General features: G+C 42.2%; 1 pseudogene across 1 annotated transcript; it reads right to left on the bottom strand.

Moving 5' to 3' along the window:
• Positions 1–12,882: 12,882 nt before the first annotated feature.
• LOC309810341 (heterogeneous nuclear ribonucleoprotein A1-like) lies at positions 12,883–13,976 on the bottom strand (annotated as a pseudogene). Its single transcript has one exon. The product of its transcript is annotated as a heterogeneous nuclear ribonucleoprotein A1-like (transcript).
• Positions 13,977–22,298: the final 8,322 nt, after the last annotated feature.

The raw sequence follows: 22,298 nt of genomic DNA, 5'->3' as shown, positions 1-22,298 counted from the left end.
GTGTTATATATACACACAGTGAAACATTATTCAGCTGTAAAAAAAGAAAATCCTGCCATTTGCAACACATGGATGGGCCTTGAGGGCATTATATTAAGTGAAATAAGTCAGACAGAGAAAAACAAATATCATATGATCTCATATGTGGAATTTAAAAAAAAAATTGAACTTATAGATACAGAGAACAGATTGTTGGTTACCAGAGGCAGAGGGTGGGCAATGGGCAAAGTGGGTGGCAATGGTTAAAAGGTGCAAACTTCCAGTTACAAAATAAATAAGTCCTGGTGCTGTAAGTGCAGCATGGTGACTATAGTTAATAGTCACTGTGTGTATTGTATATCTTCATTTGTATTGTATATTGTATATTTGAAAGTTGTTGAGAGAGTAGATCTTAAAAATCCTCATCACAAGAAAAAAAAAGTTGTAACTATACGTGGTGATGGACGTTAACTAGACTTATTGTGGTGATCATTTCACAATATGTATATATATTGAGTCATTATGTTGTACACCTGAAGCTAATATAATGCTATATGTGGACTTCCCTGGTGGCTCAGTGGTTGAGAGTCCGCCTACCGATGCAGGGGACACAGGTTCGTGCCCCAGTCCGGGAGGATCCCACATGCCGCGGAGCGGCTGGGCCCGTGAGCCATGGCCGCTGAGCCTGCGTGTCCGGAGCCTGTGCTCCACAACGGGAGAGGCCACAACGGTGAGAGGCCCGCGTACCGCAGAAAGAAAGAAAAAAAAAACAATGCTATATGTAACTTATATCTCAATATAAACATACATATAATAAAGCCCTAAGGATGCTTCTTTAATTGAAATAAATGGAAACTTTCTTCTTTTTGCCCTTTTTATTCTGTTTAAATATTTATAATAATTTCCATTTTAACCATTTTAAAATTTACAATTCAGTGGCATTAAGTACATTCACAATGTCGTGCAACCATCACCACTATCCATTTCCAGGACTTTTTCATCATCCCAAACTAAAACTCTGTACTGACTGAACAATAACTCCCCATTTCCTCCTTTCCCCAGTCCCTGGTGACCTCTACTGTATTTGACTTTCTGTCTCTATGAATTTGCCTATTCTAGGTACCTCATATCAGTGGAATCATGCAATATTTGTCCTACTTTGTCTGGCTTATTTCACTTAACATCATGTTTTCAAGGTTCATCTATGTTGTAGCATGTATCAGAATTTTATCCCTTTTTAGAGCTGAACAATATTCAGCTTGTATGCATATAACCACATTTTTCTAATTCATTCATCTGTTGATGGACATCTGGGTTGCTTCTGCCTTTTGGTTATTGTGAATAATGATGCTGTGAACATTGAATTAATAGTATCTGTTTGAGTCCCTGTCTTCAATTCTTTTGAGTATATACTTTGGAGTGGGGAATTTCTGGATCATATGATAATTCTATGTTTAACTTTTTGAGGAACAACCAAACTATTTTTCACAGTGGCTGCAACATTTTACATTTCTACCAGCAATGCACAAAGCTTCCAATTTCTCCACATCTTCAACCAACACTTGTTAACTTCCATTTTTTCTTCATTTTAAATAACAGCCAGCCAAATGTGTATGAAGTTGTATCCTATTGTGTGGGGGGTTTCCAGTTTTGTCAAGGAATAATTGACAGATAAAATTGTAATATATTTAAAGTACAATGTGATTTGTGCACTTCACTGTAGGTAAATTTTATGGACAGGTAGGAAGCTAGGTGTGAAGGCATTAATACCTGTATCTGCTATTAACCTTTATAAAAATAAGTCAAGTGTGATTTTTTAATACCTTAAGGATGACGTATAGATATATGTACATCTATAGACGAATCATTTTTTGAACAAATCTTGAAAATCTATAAAATGTCACTGGAAGAATCCATTAAAATGTTTCACAGTTTATTGAGAACTGTAATATTTTTACAGGCATATAAAAAGAGTTGTGGGTTCATGCAATTGCTAAGCTATTGGTTCAATTACAAGAAAGAAACAGCAGAGAAAAAAAGACTGTAAGCTCCTAAACTTTAGAGTATAAATGGGCTCCTAACTTGGAAGAAAGAAAGACATAAGGGAAAAGAGAAAAAAGGATAATTAGGATGCGAAAAAAGGATAATTACGACGCAAAAAAAGAACATAGCTCCTGAATTACCTTGAAAGCAGTTTTAAAATACAATTATCTTAATTCATTCCCATCCTGAGAAAATGTACAGAATAAAGCCAACAGTTCCTCCCTGGCCTGCTGACAACTTTATTAAGCCAAGTGACTTCTGAAGTCCCCGTTCAAAGAAACAGAATACCTTTATGGGAGGCCAGGGTGGTGCAAAATTTGCAAAAGAAGGTGGGGGACATTAATTAGATGCTGGATTATATTGCTGACAATGTCAAGGCTGATTAGCTGTGTGGACCAAGGGCACAACAGGAATCTCTAACCACTGGAAAATCTGCCATTTGCAGTGTTGACTGTTTGCTTTTCAGCATTGCAGCCAGGCAAGGCTGCTCCATGAAGATGCCAGGGAGGGGCTTTACCTCCATCCATCATGGTGGAATAATTCACTATGCCTTCATATTCTCTGTCATGGACCCCAAAGAAAATAGAGAATAGTGCAAAATATGGGTGAAAAAAACAAAATTGGCAAGGAAGTTAAAGTTCTTTTAGTATTTTAGAATATTTAGTATTTTTAGTAAATGTGGGAGATAATGCAACATTTGGCCTTTTGGAATCAGGCCAAGGTTTGAATGTTGGCTCTGCTGTGTGACCTGAGGAAAGTTACTTAACCACTCAGGTTCCCCATATTCTTATATCCTTATGGTTAACATAGGACACCTGTGAGGATTAAATGACATAGCACATGAAAATCACCTAATATAGCTCCACAATACCTTATCTGCATTCCCCAAATCCAAAAATCTCCTATAACCAAAGGTTTTTCCTAGCTCATTTGGAGGCAAAACCTGACATGACATGACATGAGGCCATCTAGTCTTCATCCCACTTAATGTGAATAGTCATGTTTCTCCGTAGAAGTAGTAATGTTTTGATTATGGGGAGTTGCCCTAGACCCTTCTGGAGTATTACAGAATATGCAGTATATACACTGGATTAAATCTAAGAATTCAAAACGTTCTGAATTCCAAAGCACATCTGACCCCAAGAATTTCAGATAAAGGATTGTGAACCTCTATGACATCCTCATTTTATTAGCACTTTATAAATTCACTGTTCCCACTTCATGGCACATCAAAACCTCCCAGGTATGGATTCAACTTATGTTAAAAGAGTTTATGTGCATTGATTGTGGTTGCTTTTGAGTGGATTATATAATATACGTGAGGTTGGGGTCATCTTCCCAAAGAGAAGCACAGTTTCCGAGCAAAGACTTCTACTACCTCCAGACAGCTCTCGAGTCTCCAGGATACAAAGTTTAAGGAGGAAAAATTATGGTCACTCCTGTTCAGAAGACACCACTGAACAAATGAGGGGAGTCAAGGAAGAGGAGACCAGAAAATGACCATACCTTTGTCTCAAGTCCGCCAGGGAAGCCGAGAAGACAGACCGGTGACTTGCACTCTCCCTCAGCTTAGGAGCAAACAGCTCAACTGTTTGAGGAATCACCTGATGAGCTAGTACGTGCATTAAAGAGTACAGCTTCTGAGCAAGTTTTAATATTAAATGACTGATCTACAAAGCAGCAGATGGCAAGAAAATGGAAATTTTGAAAGATCTGACTTGTAGAAACTGGTTTTTGAGTGTTGTATAAATTAAATATAAAGTGAGAGTACAGTTACAGGAAATAAGTAGCTTTCCATTCATTTCAGGCTGCTTTATTCTTTGGCATAAATTGTTCTGAAGATGTTATAGACTTATACTCATTTTTAACTGTATATAAAGCTGAATTAATAATAAAAACCTTAATTTGGTTAACAGTTTAGGTAACCAGTCTTTAAAGTGTCTCTCAGATGCCGCTTGAGAGGATGCCGAAGCAGCCTGGCAAAACCTATCAGAGAAGTATGGGTGCCATCCTCTGGTGAAACTGAAAACTGCAACTGTGCATGTACCACTTTCAGCTGCTACAAACTCAGTCCTTAAACTGAAAGAGGTTACTGATCAACAAGCCAGTGTTATTTCCTCCAGTGCTGACCTCCTTCCAAAATGTCTATAATCAGCTCTGTAAATTCACACCAGTAGACTGAGATATTGTCATGTTTACGTTAAAAGAAAACATACATAAAAAAAGTTTTATGAGGAACTATTTTATAAGAATCCAAATACAGACACACGTGTATATACTTCCAGGTTCCCAACATTCAAATACTTTTAATCCTTTTCCCCCACCTCAGAAAACTTTAAAAAATATTTACATGTATTAAGTAAATAATAAAGACATAAATATTTTGAGTAATCATTGTTAGCCTTCAAGTGTTGCCTTTGGGTTAGATGTGAGAATTAGGGAGATTTGGAAAACTGTTGCAATCATGGAAGTAAACAAAGGCTGCCCAAATGTGAAACAGGCAAAGACAATTTACTCAGGGATTGCTACAACAAGGGAGTCAGCCACTGGTCTCTCACTTGTGTTGGCTGAGACTCAAAGGCAGGCAGAGGAGTGGGAGAGCTTTGGAAAGGGGGAAGTCTTCCAGTGTGCCCTGAATGGAGGCGGCTGGCATGGGGAAGCTATGGCAGGCTACCTAGAAGCACAGCACCTTACGATTGGTTAGAAGTGCGTATTTCACTTTCTCAGGTTGGTCCTAAATTGGAAGTGGGGACAAAAATTAGGGAAGCTGTCAGTTATTAATCAAGTCCTGGCCATCTGGGGTCGATTGTTCCAGGGCTTACTGTTTGGCTTCCTGGAGCAATGACTAGAGATACGGCCTGACCCATAGATAGCAAACTGGCTTCCTGGGCTGCTTATTGTAGATAATGAGCTGGTTTTCTCCGCTGGTTGCTGCAGATTGTGGGTCAGAGTTCTATTCTTATGTGTAGTCTGGTCATTGTCTGTTTTGTGTATTCAGGCTCTCACACCAAAGGCAACAGCCAGGAAGTTGGACCTTGAGAAGCAGGGGCCCTGGCATGAGTGAAGAGCAATGCCCAGTCCTGGGTTTACATCCCTGCACTAGGTTCCCCTTGAGCAGACAAGACTGGAGTCTGTTAAAGGCCATCTCTTGATCCTTCTATGAGACAGTGAAGAAGGATGTGATGAACTAAGGAAGAAACAACAAATAGGATGTAGAATGAAACATACAATATTTAAATGTGCAAAACAGCATAAAAAGCCCCCCCCCCCAGCAGTGTTACTCTCACCTAGAGCAATGGTAACCACCCTCTACACCACCAGCTCTGTTAAAATTCTAGCTTCTCGGGCTTCCTTGGTGGCGCAGTGGTTGAGAGTCCGCCTGCCGATGCAGGGGACACGGGTTTGTGCCCCGGCCCGGGAGGATCCCACATGCCGTGGAGCGGCTGGGCCCGTGAGCCATGGCCACTGAGCCTGCGCGTCCGGAGCCTGTGCTCCGCAACGGGAGAGGCCCGCGTACCACCAAAAAAAAAAAAAATTCTAGCTTCTCCTCTGAGGAACTTAACCAAGGAGGCTCAAGCCCCCTTCCCTCTCAGAGCAGGGAGACTCATGGGTCCTTGTGTAGGAAGGAATTCATCAGACCAAACGTGCTCCTACTGGCCGCCCCTCCTCTCCATGCTGCTTTGAGCCCTAGGGAAGCAGGAAGCGGCATCCCTTGGAGAAACTGGTCATTGTCTTGAGTTTCTGGGTCTCAGTGCCTCCCTATGTGCTGTTGCCAGCAGCCTCTGCCCAGGATGGGGGCGGGGACGCCCCGGAGGCCTGGGCTGGGAGCGGCCACCAAGGCAGTGGCCGGAGACCCAGGCTTCCTGGATACAGTCCTACTCCACCCACTTCCCTCAGGCCTCCAGAGGCCCCTTCTGGGCCCTGGGTGCCAAACAGAAGTAGCCGACTCTCCCGCAACAGTGGTTTTCTTGGAAACGGGAGTTCTTTAAGTCCATGTTCTCAGCCAAAAAGGCTGTGAAGAGGCTTTTAGAATCCCCTAGAGCAGCTCCTCGTCTACGTAAAGTACACAATTTTATTCCGATATTCAGTCATGCTCGGTGTTTGCTGCTGCAGAAGGATCAGAATGAAGGAGACTATTTGTGTTCTGGGAGCTTTTTCCTGGCTCCCAGCCCCACCCCATGCTGAGAGGATAACCAGGCCCTGGGTTTAGGAGAAGCTGCTCAGAGGCTCCCTCTTCTGGCCTCTTTAGGAGATCGTGCATGAGCCCCTGGGTGGAGAGAGGGTGCGGGGAGCTTTGAGGAGGGGAGAAACGAGACAGGACACCGGGGGGAGGGTCCCAAGACTGAGGGGCCGAGTGAGGGTACAGTGCAGTCGTGGTGTGCCCAGGAGCCCCGCGCTGCCTGGAACCTGGGTGAGGTCAGAGATTGCTCCCCAGTGGTAGAGCCGCCTGCCTTGGCTTACAGAGGTGCTCATTTTATTGAGAGTTCCAGGGCTCAAACCACATTTTGGAAATCAGTTTTCTTTTATAATATATATATATTGCTTCCTTTGAGAAATAAAAATGGAAAATATTTTATTTGTTAACTTTTAGAAAAATAACATTTATTTTTAAAATAAAAATGAAAAACATATACCTATATTTTTAATAGATAATACATTCATGGAGTTTAAAAATAACATACAAAGGTATATAATCTTGCTCACATCCCCAAATAAACAAAAGTAATAATTTCTATTCATTTTTTCCAATCTTTTTTTTGCAAGTACAAACAAATATGAATCCATTGTCTTTTCTCCCTCCCTGCTCTGTAGATTGCTCTTATGTTTAACAATAAATGTCGAAAATCTTTCCACATCAGTTCATAGAGAACTTCCACATCTTCTTTTACAGCTGCATGATATTCCATTGTATGGCTGTACCCTAACTTATTTAACTACCTCTTATTGATGAACATGTGTTGTTTTCAGTTGTTATTTCAAAATTGCATTGTATGTAGTTTGTTTTGCAATTGTACAAATTCATCTGTGCAATTCCAAGAAGTGGAATTTCTGAGCCATAGAGTACACATTTATAATTTCGATAGATTTTTTGGCGGGTAGAAGGAAGAATTTATTACTTGCAGCAAGTAAGGAGAACACTGGGAATGTTTCCCAAAGCAGTGTCTCCTAATTTTGATAGATGTTGCCAGCTTGCTCCACAGGGGTTGTATTAATTTGTATTGTTATCAGCAGTACAACTATATGCAGAGTGTGGGACAAAGTGCAGTGAAGACCTGCATGCTATTTACAGAAAAGTATATGTAAAACTTATCAATTAAGGTAACAAGCTGCTAAATAAAGTGTGTACATTCTATTCTACTGCCATGATAAATATACCTTCATAAGGACCTGGACTTCCAGGCTGAATTTAGAAATCATGGGTTTCTCAGCGTTCTGCATCAGAAGATGGTGAACAGCCTCCAGCCTGCAGCTGCTCCTCTCTCTCTCAATCCCTATCTCAGTCCCACACTCAGGGGGCCTTGCACTCACACATGCAGATACCCACACCTCTAAACTCTATTCATGTCACCCTATGAACAGCCACCCCTCAGGGTCAAGGAAGCACAGGTGTCATGGTCAATCCTTGAGAGGATGACCAGAGAGAAAGTCCCGCACAGCCCCCAGAAGCAGACCGTGGCCTATTGGGTGGGGATTTTGAGGACCCGGAGGCCAGGAGCACGGTCTAGAAGGGGAGGTGCAGGCTGTGGGTGGGCATGTCCCCTTGGCCTCACAGAGGAGGTGCATGGTTGGAGGTGGACCAGGGCAAGAAGGGACAGGTGTCTAGAGCTTGGAGCCCAAGAAGGAGCCTATTGTCTGGAAAGCCACTTTCATGAGTCTTTGTAATCTCAGAAAGCAAAGTAATCTCAGAAGCAAATCTACTCTGCTCTTTTCCCACTTCCTAACAGCCTCCTTTCTGCAGATTCTGGAGCGGGAGTTTGAATACTCCCTTGGCTAAGAGAGGTATTTGTCTTCTCCAAAGGCCTGTCCAAGGACAAAATAGAAATATTACAGGCAACTCTTCAGGCAGTGTCCTGAATTCAGATTCTTAATGCTGTTAGCAATAGTCACAAGCCCTTCTTTATATAAATCCAAAGCAGAAGAGAATTTAATGTCCCAGTTTCAATTAGTCTGTCCCCACTGGTAAACCAATTGTCTGAATTTTTAGTTCCAGGGATATGATCGTTGTATGTGCTTGTACTGGCCGTCGGGAATAAATTTGGGATCTCATTATGCCTTAAGATAAATATGGGTTGTAAACCATAGATCTAAGAAGAAGGATGGAAGGAAGGAAGGGAGGGAGGAGGGAGGAGGGACGGAGGGAGGAAGTCCTCTCTGGGAGTCCTTTGTTATTTACCTTTTATAAATTAATTCGCAATAGCCAGTTATTCTTTGCCAAGGTCAGCAATAACAGTATCTTCCAACCCTGTTACGTTATGCATTTGAAAACATGTCAAGAGCCACCACGTGGAGATAACTTTCCTGTTTTGTTGTCAAACCTCTCATTTAACTTTTCAGCTCTTTTTGCTGCTGCTCTAAGATAAACAGTAGAATTCAAGAGTTAGCTTTACGACAAGGCCTTAGATTTTTCCTAAAATACTTTCAGCCAGTAAGCTCAAAACATTCCTTTTCTTAAAAACAGAATTCTTGTATGCAATCTTACTGTGACAGCGGAAAAAGTGTTAAAATTAAAATTCAGAAGGAGCCTTTTATCTAGCGCTATCAAATAATTGAAAAAGTCAATTAAAGTGGGAAAGCATTATAAAAGATTACACACACATCTCAAATATTCATTTTCATTCATCAAATGTATTGTAAGGACAAGGCCTTTCATTTTGTTTGTTTGTTTGTTTGGGGGTTTTTTTGGTTTTTTTGTGGTACGCGGGCCTCTCACTGTTGTGGCCTCTCCCGTTGCAGAGCACAGGCTCCAGACGCACAGGCTCAGCGGCCATGGCTCACGGGCCCAGCCGCTCCGCGGCATGTGGGATCCTCCCAGACCGGGGCACGAACCCGTGTCCCCTGCATCTGCAGGTGGACTGTCAACCACTGCGCCACCAGGGAAGCCCAAGGCCTTTCACTTTAACTGAAGTGCAGAATGAGCTATACAGCTTCTTCCTTACATAAACATCCAATGTGCAATGTTCAGGTCCCTAAAAAGAACCAGAATTTAAAGACATTGTGAAGTAATCTCAGAGCAATATCCTTCTAGATTTCTATTATTTTCCTCTTTTCTACTTAATATGACAGCACTTTCCTTATAGAACCTCTCCTAGTTCTCAAAGGAAAAAAAAATTCCCTTTTCCCACTTTCAGTTTATGTAATATTTAACTATGTCATTTACAATAACATTTACAACTGGTATGATCAGATTTGGGAACAAACAACATTGACTCTTCTGCCATTTGCTTGTGGAAGCAGAAATGCACACACATATTGGAGAGCAGCCTACTGGCATCTGGATGGTTATTAGTCAATAGATTTTACCAGGGGAATGAGCAACTTAATGTAGTGAGATGGTGAAGTGAGACTTATGGTCTGTTTCTGATGCATGCATACACACACACACACACACACACACACACACACACATCCCTCTGGTTCCTCAGGAGTGTGGTGCTAAGGAAGATCCTTTAGTTTTCCTGAGAAGGGGAAGTTTATGGGGATGCAAATGAAAGAAGCCAAGAGAACGACAGGGTTTTGCTCTGTAACAAATTAACCCAAACTAAGCAGCTTGAAACCTCACCCATTTATTACCTCACTGTGGATTTATCTCACTTGATCTACTCACAAAGGATCGAGTCCAGGCTGGCTTAGCTGGCTTAGGGTCTCACCAGCTGCATTGAGAGCCGGTCAGCTTCCGTTCCTTCCTGGTACTTGGGGGCCTTTTTCGAGCTCAAGTGGGTGTCGGGAGAATTGAGTTCCTTGTGGTGATGGGATGGAGGCCCTTAGCTCCTAGAGGACTCTGCCATTTTCTGCCATGTGGCTCTCTCCATAGCCAGTTCACATAATAGCAGCTGGCTTCTTTGAGGCCAGTAGGCGAGTCTCCTTCCAATCTGCTAAAACAGTCTTAGATAATGAAACGAAATCACAGGAATACATCTCATCACATCAGCCATATTTTATTGCTTAGAAACAAGTCACAGGTTCCTCCCACACTCACCCAAGGAGAAGATTATAAAATTCAATGTCATTCAGTGGGGGTCGCCTTAGGGTATGTCTGCCAGAGGAGGGGAGAGAGGTGAGAACAGCAGAGCCTGGGGACTGTGGGGACTGGAAGACTGAGCTGGGAGAGGGACAAACAGAATTTAGGCAGCTACTTACGTGTCTGGGACTCTGGGGAGACAGAGAAACTTACAGGGCACGTTTTAGCAGTTGGGCATGATAATCCCCTCCACTCTGTCTCTGGGACTATTCAGTGAAAATCTGTGTTATTCTTCCAAGATTCTGGAATCAAGTTTGGGTTGTTGGGTTTTTTGTTTGTTTCTGTTTAGTTTGTTAAAAGCTTAATTCTCAAACTGATTAAAAAAAAAAACCTACTTCTAAAACAACCCAAATTTTCATACCATTAGAAAACATAAAGCTTTACTTAACTACTTAATGAGGGGATCAGCAGAAAGACAAAAGAGCTGGCAAGAAGAGCATTTGAGAAATAAAGCCATAATAGTGGGAAAACAATGCAAAAATGAGAATGTCAGATTAGATATAAAGCTGATTAACTTCCTTTAGAGCAATAATACCATAACATTTAGGGTTATCTTCTATCAGGTCAAACACACACACACACCATATCACCTTTTATAAGTTAACCTTTAACTTTATGGGGAAGTTAAATGGATGGACCCTCATCAGCTGTGGCTAGTTGGTCAAAGCAGTTATATGCCCCCAAGAAGATCTTACCAGAAAATAGCATGATATTTAAAAATCAAAATGGTCCAGTTATATTTGGTTAAATACTTTTCTACTTACGATACAGAGATAAAGAACACTTAGTAATACTTTTAAACTGAGGAATGCATGTGGTTTAGCATTATTACCAGTTTAGAGATAACGAAATTAAGGTTCAAATAAGTTAACGTAACTGGCAAAAATCAGATAGTCCAACTCTGGTCTGTCTTTCCACTATAACAGAGAAATCTAATCAGGTAAATACTAGTTGTCTAATATAGGAAAAGATCCACTTTTTGTCCTTAGAATTTCAATTAATTAGAAATTCAGTGAGTTACTACAAGAGCATAAGACTTTTCGGGTAGTAACCATATAGTGTTTCAAAAGTCAGTTTTCTTACCAAATGTGAAGGCTTTTCACAGCTTTATCTTTTTTTTTTTTTTTTTTTTTTTTTTTTTTGCGGTATGCGGGCCTCTCACTGTTGTGGCCTCTCCCGTTGCGGAGCACAGGCTCCGGATGCGCAGGCCCAGCGGCCATGGCTCACGGGCCCAGCCGCTCCGCGGCATATGGGATCCTCCCAGACCGGGGCACGAACCCGTATCCCCCGCATCGGCAGGCGGACTCTCAACCACTGCGCCACCAGGGAGGCCCTCACAGCTTTATCTTTACATAAGAAAGCTGATGACAGATTTCCTGCAGGTTTTGAACTGGCATGTGTATTACTTGTCAACAATAATAATGTATCAGATATCAACAATAATAATGGCATAAGAAAGGAAACTCTACAGTGTGTAAGGAGAATGCCACAAGTACCTTCTTCCTTAAAAGGGAGAAAAAGTTTTTTCTTAGGTATCTGTCAAATTCAATCAAAAGTCATGTTTGAAAGACCCTCTGAAATTATCTGAAACTTGTAAATAGGCAGAAAAGATTACAAGGTGTTCTTATACTGTGGTGCTGACTTGACTTCCTATTGATTGAGCTATTTCACAAATCTTTGGGGACAGAGGTTAATCTGTAGAATTTTGTTCAGTGGAGATGTAAATAATTTATGTTCATTAGAATAGATAACCTCAAAGGCAATAGTTTATTGCCCTGTTGGACATTGACCAGTTTTACATCTAACCCAGCAATCTTACCAAACACTGCCTCTAAATATCTTACTTCTTCAGTGCTCTTTAAACTGGTTTTAGTGTCTTACCAGTTCCTCATTAATTAGTGAGTTACAGAAAACCTTTGACATATGTTCATTTTATATTTATATGAGTCATGATTTTTTCCTTCTTGAAAACCATACTTTATCCGTCATCATGTCTCCAGTGTAAAATAGGAGAAACTTGATGGAATGACCACTGATTTGGGAACTAAAACACCTAGATTCTATCACTTACTAGCTGCATGAACTTCAGCAAATCACATAAGCTCCTTGAGGCTCAGCTTCCTCATCTGTTAAGTGGGAGTAATAGTAGTGCCTTGTCTGCAGGGAATAATAATAGTTGTGAGAGTCAAACAAGGGCATGGAACAGGCTCAGTGAGTGAATATCTTTGTCCCCAAGCTGTTTACTGACAGCTCTTAAGCTTTTGTAACAAAAGCTGCGGGTTTCCATGAAGGGGAGCTGGTAATAGGATTCCTCAGAGGTTTTTGTTTTTAAAAAAGACACATTTATTCAGCATCATGATCAGACTATTACATTTAGCAATCAACAGCATGGGTGCAAAAAAAAAAAAATCTACATTAAAACCCTTTGTTGGAATGCTTTACACTTTCCACAGAACAAAAACTAAAATAACCTGTTATACAATGTCACAAATACAGTCCTTGAGATTTTTTGCCCATACACATGAGTATTGTCTAAAACGTGTCTTCTTTGTAACAGCTAGGCCCTGCCACCGCTGTGCTTGGCTGAGTTCACAAATCTGTTGCAGCCTGTAGCTTCCCTGTCACTTCTCTGGTTCTCCTCTCCTGCTAAGCTGTATTTCCTGGCAGTAATTACAACCTTCTGCCACTGCCATAGCTCCTGCTGCTGCTGGAACCGCGATAGCCACCTTGATTTCGGGGTTTGGCAAAGTATTGACCTCCACCACCATAGAGGCGAGAACTTCTGCCTCCAAAGTTTCCTCCTTTCACGGGTCCAAAATTTGCAGATTGATTGTTGTAACTGCCAAAATCATTGTAGCTTCCACCACCTCCAAAACTACTTCCAAAACTGCTTCCATCATTACCGAAGCCATTATAGCCATTCTGATGCCACCATATCCACCGCCACCGCAGCTGCCACCAAAGCCAGCTCGACCACTGACGTTTCCTCCACGACCAAAGCTGCCATTCCCACCAAAACCACCGCCACGACCACCACCAAAGTTTCCAGAACCACTTCGACCTCTTTGGCTGGATGAAGCACCAGCCATCTCTCGCTTAGGCTTTCCTTACTTCACAGTTGTGGCCATTTACAGTGTGGCGTTTCTGAATGGCAATCTTGTCTACGGAGTCATGGTCATCAAAGGTTACGAAAACAAAGCCTCTCTTTTTGCCACCGCCTCGGTCAGTCATGATTTCAATCACTTCAATTTTTCCCATACTGTTCAAAAGTAATCTCTTCGGTGATGTTCTTCAGTGTCTTCTTTAATGCCACCAACAAAAATCTTTTTCACAGTTAAGTGGGCACCAGGTCTTTGAGAATCTTCTCTTGAGACGGCCCTCTTTGGTTCCACAGCTCTTCCATCCACCTCGTGTGGCCTTGCATCCATGGCCGCATCCACCTCTTCCACAGTGGCATATGTGACAAACCCGAAGCCTCTGGAGCGCCTGGTGTTTGGATCCCTCTTTACCACACAATCTGTGAGCGTTCCCCACTGCTCAGAATGGCTCCTCAGACTGTCATCGGTTGTCTCAAAGCTCAAACCTCCGATGAAGAGCTTCTGCAGCTGTTCGGGCTCTTTGGGTGACTCTGACTTAGACATGATGGCAGCGGAGGGGGGAGACTTCACCGATGCTTACTCGGCTGCATCCACGGGCAGAAAGCTCCTCAGAGGTTTTGAATTTGAGAACTGAAGCATAGAACTGGCCTTTCACCCACAGAAGCAGAATGCACAGCAGCCCGATAGGGGTAAAAATGTGCAAATTTAGGCTCTTCAAATTTTTGCCTGGGGCTTTTGTTTGTTTAGTTAAACAAGAGAACAGTAATCTTTGCATCTTTGCTTAAATATTTTCAACAGAAACCTAATCAACTCAGAGCAGGAGATAAATTCACCAGGAATCATCATCTAATCCTTACAGTCTCGCCAGCTCACACCCATGCTAGACTTTAACTGAAATATTTGTCTTATATTTTTTTCAATTTGTACTTTTTACTTAGTAAAGTGATCTAAATTCTTTTTTTTTCCCCTTTTTCATCCAAATCTATTTGATACAACAACTTCAGTGAGACTCTCCTCCCAGCCAGGTGCTGGGCTGGAGCTGGAAACACAGGCATGAAGAAACCCAACACCTGGCCTTGTAGTGATCAGACAGCTCTCAGCATTTTAAAACAATAAGACATGGTGGCTGCGAACATTTTCCTACCTCAGAAGTAGTACCCTTTCGTAAAGAAGCTCAAAGCTCCTGGGCCATAAAGCCTAGAATGTGGCACTTGTGACACTGTCACTTTCTTCAGGGACAGAGACACTGATTATAAGCCATAAGCACAACCTGCTAGGAATCTGTCATCAGTTTTTTTTTCACAAATGGACTGTTGGATTGTGAAAAACCTGCTTTTACTTCAAAGGACACTGAGCAACTTAATAGCTTGAAGGCTCTCAGGAGACAATGAGAGATTGTAGCCACAAGTTTATCTTCCTCACTAACTTTTCTGTGTTAAGGAACCATGGTTGGAAATGTAAGGTTAAGACAGCTAAATCTCCCCACAGTTGGACAAAGTGTGTTTAGGTATCCAGATTATTCTCTCTGTAAAGCCATCCTCATTCTTTCTCTTACCTGCAACCCTGAAAAGAAGAGAAATTTCAATTCTAAAACACAGAGATTTGTGTTTAACTACCCATGGCAAATACAGCAGATAGTGTCAAATCCTTGCAGAGCAAGACCATGTCACAGTCCAATACATGGCCAACCCTAGCCCGGGGTCCACCTCAACAGCTGTTCAGTAAGGGTTTGTTAAGTGAATGAAGAAATAATTGCCAACTCTTTCACTAGGGTGGTTAAGTCAGAGAATTATTTTAAGTAGGGTAGCCAACCACCCAGTTTGGTCTGGGACAGAAGGCTCTCCCAGGATTTTTTTTTTTGCGGTACGCAGGCCTCTCACTGTTGTGGCCTCTCCCGTTGTGGAGCACAGGCTCCGGACGTGCAGGCTCAGCGGCCATGGCTCACGGGCCCAGCCGCTCCGCGGTGTGTGGGATCTTCCCGGACCGGGGCAAGAACCCGTGTCCCCTGCATCGGCAGGCGGACTCTCAACCACTGTGCCACCAGGGAAGCCCTCTCCCAGGATTTTAATGCTAAAACCAAGTCCCGGGCAAAACAGGACGACTTGGTCACCCTACTTAACAACGGCTTTCCAGAAATATCCAGGAGTCAACATTATAGGCTCAGATGTGTTTGAACTGATTTGGTGGAGTTTAGTTGACTTTTCAGTATTTTAGGGACAAAGGAAATAGTTCCCTAATTTGGGCCAACAAAATACAGATAGCCTTGCTGTTCACTTTGTAACACTGCTTCTTCATACTCTTCCTTCACCTGACCCACACCAAAGCTGAAGACCTCCTTCCAAGCCACACACACTCTTGGGCTGAAAACACTTAGAAAATATGCCTTTGGCCCTCTCGTGACCACATAAAACACAATTAGGGAATTTTGAATATGTTGAGTGAAAAAATGATGTCTGCAACTCACTTTCAAATAGTAAGCCAAAAAAAAGTTGCTCTAGATATAGATTTAACTTTAAATATATATAAGTATAGGCAAAGCAAATGCAGCAAATGTTAATGGCTATTGAATCTCCTTGGTAGGAGTATGAGTAAAATTCACTGTAACATTCTTTCAACTTTTCTGTATTTTTGAAAATTTTTAAAAATTAAATGTTGAAGGCTGGAGGAAGAGTGAATCTGAGCAAGAGACTCTTTTCAGCATATATCTATGAATTCCCACTAAAGGTCTATTCATACATTGACTTTGATAAAGTGATTTCAAATTATTTTATTTTGATAAAGTGATTTTCAAATCTTTGCATGCAAAGATTTTGTGCACATTTTCTAAGAAGGAGACACTTCCACAGGTAAAGGGTGGAGGTGAGGAGTAGTACTTATTTATTGCTGGTAGATGTCAACGTGTTGGGCACCTGGGATTTGGAAGCTATGGCCATGGATGTTATTATTACTTTTAGCAAAACAGTATGTTTCCCTTTTGCTTCAACAGCCCTGGTGGCAGCAACAGCCTAGAAGAGTAATCCCAGATTTTGGGTTGTCATCACCAATTCTAGAGGGTATTCCTCTCCCTTTCAGAGGTGGCAACAAGATAAAAGTAAGGGAAGGGAAGCTGTTGGTATATATGTTTAGCTTAGGTTTGGCAACATATAACAGAAAACACAGGTGACAATGACTTAAACCTGCAAATGTTTATTATCTTCACATAAAAGAAGTTCAGAAATAGTCTAAGAAGGTGACATCATTAATCTATCAGAGAACTATGTTTATTTTATTTTTTTAAATAAATTTTATTTATTTATTTATTTATTTATTTTTGGCTGCTTTGGGTCTTCGTTGCTGCATCGGGCTTTCTCTAGCTGCAGCGAGCAGGGGCTACTCTTAGTTGTGATGCATGAGTTTCTCATTGTGGTGGCTTCTCTTGTTGCGGAGCATGGGCTCTAGGTGCCTGGGCCTCAGTAATTGTGGCACATGGGACCAGCTGCTCTGCGGCATGGGGGATCCCCCCGGACCAGGGCTTGAACACTTGTTCCCTGCATTGGCAGGTGGATTCTTAACCACTGCACCACCAGGGAGGCCCTATTTTATCTTTATGTTTTACTGTGTTCAGGACACAGCCTCTATCCTCTTGATCCAATATCACTGCTGCAGCTCCAGTCATCATGCATTTATTTTAAGGAGCTGGAAGGAGAAAAAACATTTCCTTAGTGTCTGTCCCTCTTAATGAAACTTTCTTACATATCACTGACCAGAAACAATTCACATGGTCATATCTAGATACAAGGAAGTTTAGGAGATATAGTCTTATATTTAGTTGAGCACACTGTCCCCCCTTCAAGCCCCTACCCCCAGCCAAGTTATACAGTGGTTCTGATATAAGAAAGGAAGAATGAATGTTCGTAGGCATCTAGCAGTACATACCACCATTGGTTCAGCAGCCCAGAAGATAAGCCAATGGTCCCTCAGACAGACTGTCTAAACATTACCCTGGCATGTAATGTGTTCTACATGACTGGGGCTCTCTGGTGCATATTCTGGCTTTGCTTCACATGCTGCCCAAGCCCCACTCACAAGACCTGGGGAAGTCAAGATAAGAGGCCAAGTGAAATCAGGAAGGATGCTCATCAAGGAAGCTTAGCCAGAGTGAAGAGTCAGAATTACTGCTCACAGAAGCCAAATAGAGTCAAGTATTAAACCTCTTAAAGAGGGGCCGAGATGAAAATGGAAGAAAAAGTAGCAAAAACAGTGTTTGGAAGGTTGGCTGCAGAGCAGAATAAGGAGTTAGAAAGTGATCAAAGGTGATTCACAGTGTTAAATGGAAAATATACCCTGGAGCTTACCTTCATGTGGTCCAAGGTGTTTCCTGAGCAAATGGCATCACTTAGAGAAGTGATGCAGGGCCAGAGAGTGGGGAGAGAGGGTCTACAGTGTGCATTTCAATGACAATGGGAAATAGTCACTCTGACCAATGTTCTTCTTTGGGCTGATAACTGAAAATCCACCCTACAAATGCCAACTGTATAGCTGTAAGTATGGTACTTTATTAAAGTTCCAAACGTCACGAGAAATAAAGGTCTTTATGGTGTTATCAAATGCTTATACCTGAATGTGAATGAAGTCACTGACAGCTATTTCGTGGAGTGCAGGAGAGAGATTATCAGGACACTGGGCACCAGTGGGAAAAGTAAAAAACGCAGAGGCTGAGGGCAGAAATAGATCAAGGGGCAAGCCAGGCTGGCAGCTACCCATGGTGCCACCCCATAATGGGCACCAAGACATCACTGGAATAGGAGGAAATATTGTGCCAGTTAGCTGAGATTTCCACATGTAGTTTCTTGCTTTATTGGGAAGCTAATGGGTCCTGCTCTCACCAATTGCCCAAAGTACAAGTGGGCATTTGAAAAGCCATCCTCCCATAGGCCAACTGCTTGTTGTTGTTTCAGCCTCTCCATCAGTGATGGAACGTGGATAGGCTGACAGTCCTACAATGAGGACAAAGTCAACCTAAGCTCTGGCACCAGGTGAGTTTTGACCTGGTGCAGTCAACAAAGAATGAGGGTTCTGCTTTACTGTATGTGTCTTAACCCTCTAATAGGCCTCCCAAAACATTGTCCGGTTCAGGAAAAAATAAAAGTGAAGGAATACAACATCTACCAAAAAAATGAAAAACGTTTGCCATTGTGAAAGTTATAAAAAGGCTTTAAACAATTTTTTTTTTTTTGGCGGTACGCGGGCCTCTCACTGCTGTGGCCTCTCCCGTTGCAGAGCACAGGCTACAGACGCGCAGGCTCAGCGGCCATGGCTCACGGGCCTAGCCGCTCCGCGGCATGTGGGATCCTCCCGGACCTGGGCACGAACCCATGTCCCCTGCATTGGCAGGCAGACTCCCAACCATTGCGCCACCAGGGAAGCCCTAAACATATTTTAATAAAACTTTACAACTACATTCATTCGTTCTCCCTTATAATTAGTGAACATGAATAATGCTATGGAAGAATTGTGAAATAAAAGACATTTCTGGGACTTCCCTGTGGGTCCAGTGGTTAAGACTCCACGCTTCTACTGCAGGGAGCGCAGGTTCAATCCCTGATTAGGGAACTAAGATCCCACGTGCCACATGGCATGGGGAAAAGAAAGACATTTCCTCTTATTTTTAAAATTTTATTTATTTATTTATTTTTGGCTGCGTTGGGTCTCCGTTGCTGCGTGCGGGCTTTCTCTAGCTGCAGAGAGCAGGGGCTACTCTTTGTTGCGGTGCGCAGGCTTCTCATCCTGGTTGCTTCTTTTGTTGCAGACCATGGGCTCTAGGTGCGCGGGTTTCAGTAGCTCGGCACACGGGCTTAGTTGCTCCACGGTATGTGGGATCTTCCCGGACCAGGGCTCGAACCTGTGTCCCCCGAATTGGCAGGCAGATTCTTAATCACTGCACCACCAGGGAAGCCCCAAAAAAGACATTTCTAAGAAAGTTAAAATAAAATGTTACATTTATTCTAAATAACAAGCCCTTAATTCGAAAGAGATATACAATTTTTTAAAGAGAAAATTCATGTCTTCCCTTCAACCACAAACTAAATAAATGTTGAACAAACATGGGAAGTCCGTTGGTTTGGGGGAGTTCCATATTGCTACCCTACTTTGGGCACCACATGTCTATAACCAGCCCTGGCTCACCATATCTACCCCCCTGCCCCAATATAGGTATATATTATCTTTTGGTTTCATGTGAATGCATTTGATTCCTTTATTCAACAAGCATATATTTTATGTCGACTGCATGTCAAGTACTGTCCTAGGTACTCTCAAATATTATCACATTTTATCTTTATAGCAAACCTTTCAGGTTGTTTACAAATGAGAAAATTCATTTCAGAAGCAAACTTCCCAGACTCCCAGACACAATATTAATTTAGTGAATTGATTTTTTTTCCTCATCACATTCCAAAAAGGATTTAAGGCTTTTCCATTAAAAATAAAATCCTACATCTAATGTATGGAGTTTCTGAGTAATGATGGTGCATTGGACAGATGTGTTTACTTTGGCTCTCTCATGGAGGCCCACAAAAAGACAGCAATGGAGTTCTGTTAAAGAGACTCATAATTTACACAAAGTCAGTGGGAGAGGAAACAGCAGCAACAGCATGTGGAAAGTGGTAAAAAGCAGCTGGCTTGGTCAACTCAAGAGAGCCAAGAGCCAAGCCAGAGGAGGGGAAGCCCAGAAACCACCAGCATTGCCTTGCAGAATTTCACAAAATCTCAGAAACAAGCAGCACCAGGTACCTCTGAAATCGAGGGTAAAATCAGAGTCAAAAACAGGATGGTGGCTTGAAAAATCTGTTAAGAAACAGTAGATTCCTTCCCCAACCTCAGCAAAATGGTGTATGTTTATCTTGAGAAAATGGTGAGCCAGAGAGACTCTGCCCCAGAACGCCAGGCAGAGTGAGGTTTGAGATACCATACTGGAAACAGGAGGCTTTGGGAAGGCTGTCCGCTGAATCTGGAGATGCTCCCAGGCTCCTCCCTCACTGGCAGCCAGGTCCTCCACCAAGGACTGGGACATTCTCTGGTCATAGAAAATAATCCCACATATACTGACACTGTAGACCCACAGTGAAATGTGCCACCCCATGATACTTAAGTGGAGTCTGCCACATACAGAGTTTGCAGTCAGCATTTAGTCCCTCATTCGTAAACATGGACAGAGAGCCACAGACTGAAATTGAACACTTGGGGAAAGCTTCTAATGTGAAAAAAGAAAGCTCCAAACTAATAAACAGAAGAAAGAAACTTAGAAGAAACAGAAAATATGTGGGGAGGGGCAGGGGGAGACAAAAGAAAATAATTTCACTAAGATCTTCAAAGGAAGAGAAGATATTTTCCAGAGGTCCCAAGAACAGAATGTTATTAAAAAAAAACCTCAGGAAACAGGAGAGCTGCAATATACAGTTGAGGAGTGTCATAAACAGACTTCCAAAAATGTCCCCACAAGATCCCCACCCTCCAGTTATGCACACACTAACCTTGGTACTACTGTGAAAGGACTTACATGTGCAATTAAGGTTACTAATCAGCCAATCTTAAAGAAGGGAAATGATCCTGGATTACCAAGTAAGTCCCAAAGTAATCACACGAGCCCTTAACTACAGAAGAAGAATCCCAATGATTAAGTGAGATTTGAGATGTGAAAGGGCTGTGCAGTGTACGGGCCTCAGGTAAGGACACTACCTGAGAAAGGTGCTCATGGGAAGCATGAGAAGGAATGTGGGCAGCCTCTAGGAGCAAAGATCAGCTCCTGGCTGACAGCCAGTAAGGAAAAGGGGACTGACTCCAGTCCTACAACCACAAGGAATGGAATTCTGCCACCAACCTCAATGAGCTTGGAAGCAGATTCTTCCCAAACCTTCAGATAAGAGCTCAACCAGCCAACAACTTGATTTCCACCTTGTGAGACACTAAGCAAAGACCCAAATGAGCCATGCTGTGCCCAGACTTCTGACTCCTAGAAACTAAGATCATAAATGGGTGTTGTTTCAAACCTCTAAGTTTATAGTAATTTGTTATGGCAGCAATAGGAAGCTAATACATTGAGACCCTCCAAGAAACAGAAATTAATAATAGAGAGAAGGAAAACCAGAGTCATGAGATTCCATGAGAGGACTGACCCAGAAGGTCTAAAACCTAAATAAAGTCATTAAAAAGGGAACTCAGAAAATGCAAGAGAGGAGATTATTGAAGAAACAGAGAAAAATGCCCTTCAGTGGGGTGGTGGGGGGAGGGATAGATTGGGAGTCTGGAATTGACATGTACACACTGCTATATTTAAAATAGGTAACCAACAAGGACCTACTGTATAGCACAGGGAACTCTGATCAATGCTCTGTAATAACCTAAATGGGAAAAGAATTTGAAAAAGAATAGATGCATGTATATGTAGAACTGAATCACTTTTCTGTACACCTGAAATTAACACAACATTGTTAATCAACCATATTCCAGTGTAAAATAAAAATAAAAAGACAAGAAAAGAAAAATGATCTTCATTTGAAGGACGTGAGTTCTCACATTACAAAAGCCCAACACAGTGGATGGAAAAAGACCCCAGAAATGCCCATTATTTTCCTGAAATTTCAGAACACTCGGAACAGAAAGAAAACCCAAAAAAGCCTCTAGAGAGAAAAAACAAGTCACATCAAAGGATCCAAATCAGAATGGCTTTGGACTTCACAGCTGAAATGCTGGAACCTAGAAACCAATGGGCCAAAGTCCTCAAAATCTAAGGAAAAACTACTTCTAGCCTAGAATTCTAGAACTGGCCAAATTATCAGTGAAGTAGGATGGTAGACTAATGACATTAGACCAGTTAGCTCTCAGGAATGTACCTCCCAGCATCATTCTCAGATGCTTCAACAAAACCAGGACTTTAACCCTGGGAGAGGAAGAGACAGGAT

Source organism: Mesoplodon mirus, assembly GCF_964341445.2.
Source record: "Mesoplodon mirus genome assembly, chromosome: 9".
In the NCBI taxonomy this organism is placed as follows: domain Eukaryota; kingdom Metazoa; phylum Chordata; class Mammalia; order Artiodactyla; family Ziphiidae; genus Mesoplodon; species Mesoplodon mirus.
Note: the sequence above shows the minus strand (reverse complement) of the source record. Positions and strands in the feature narration are given on the sequence as shown.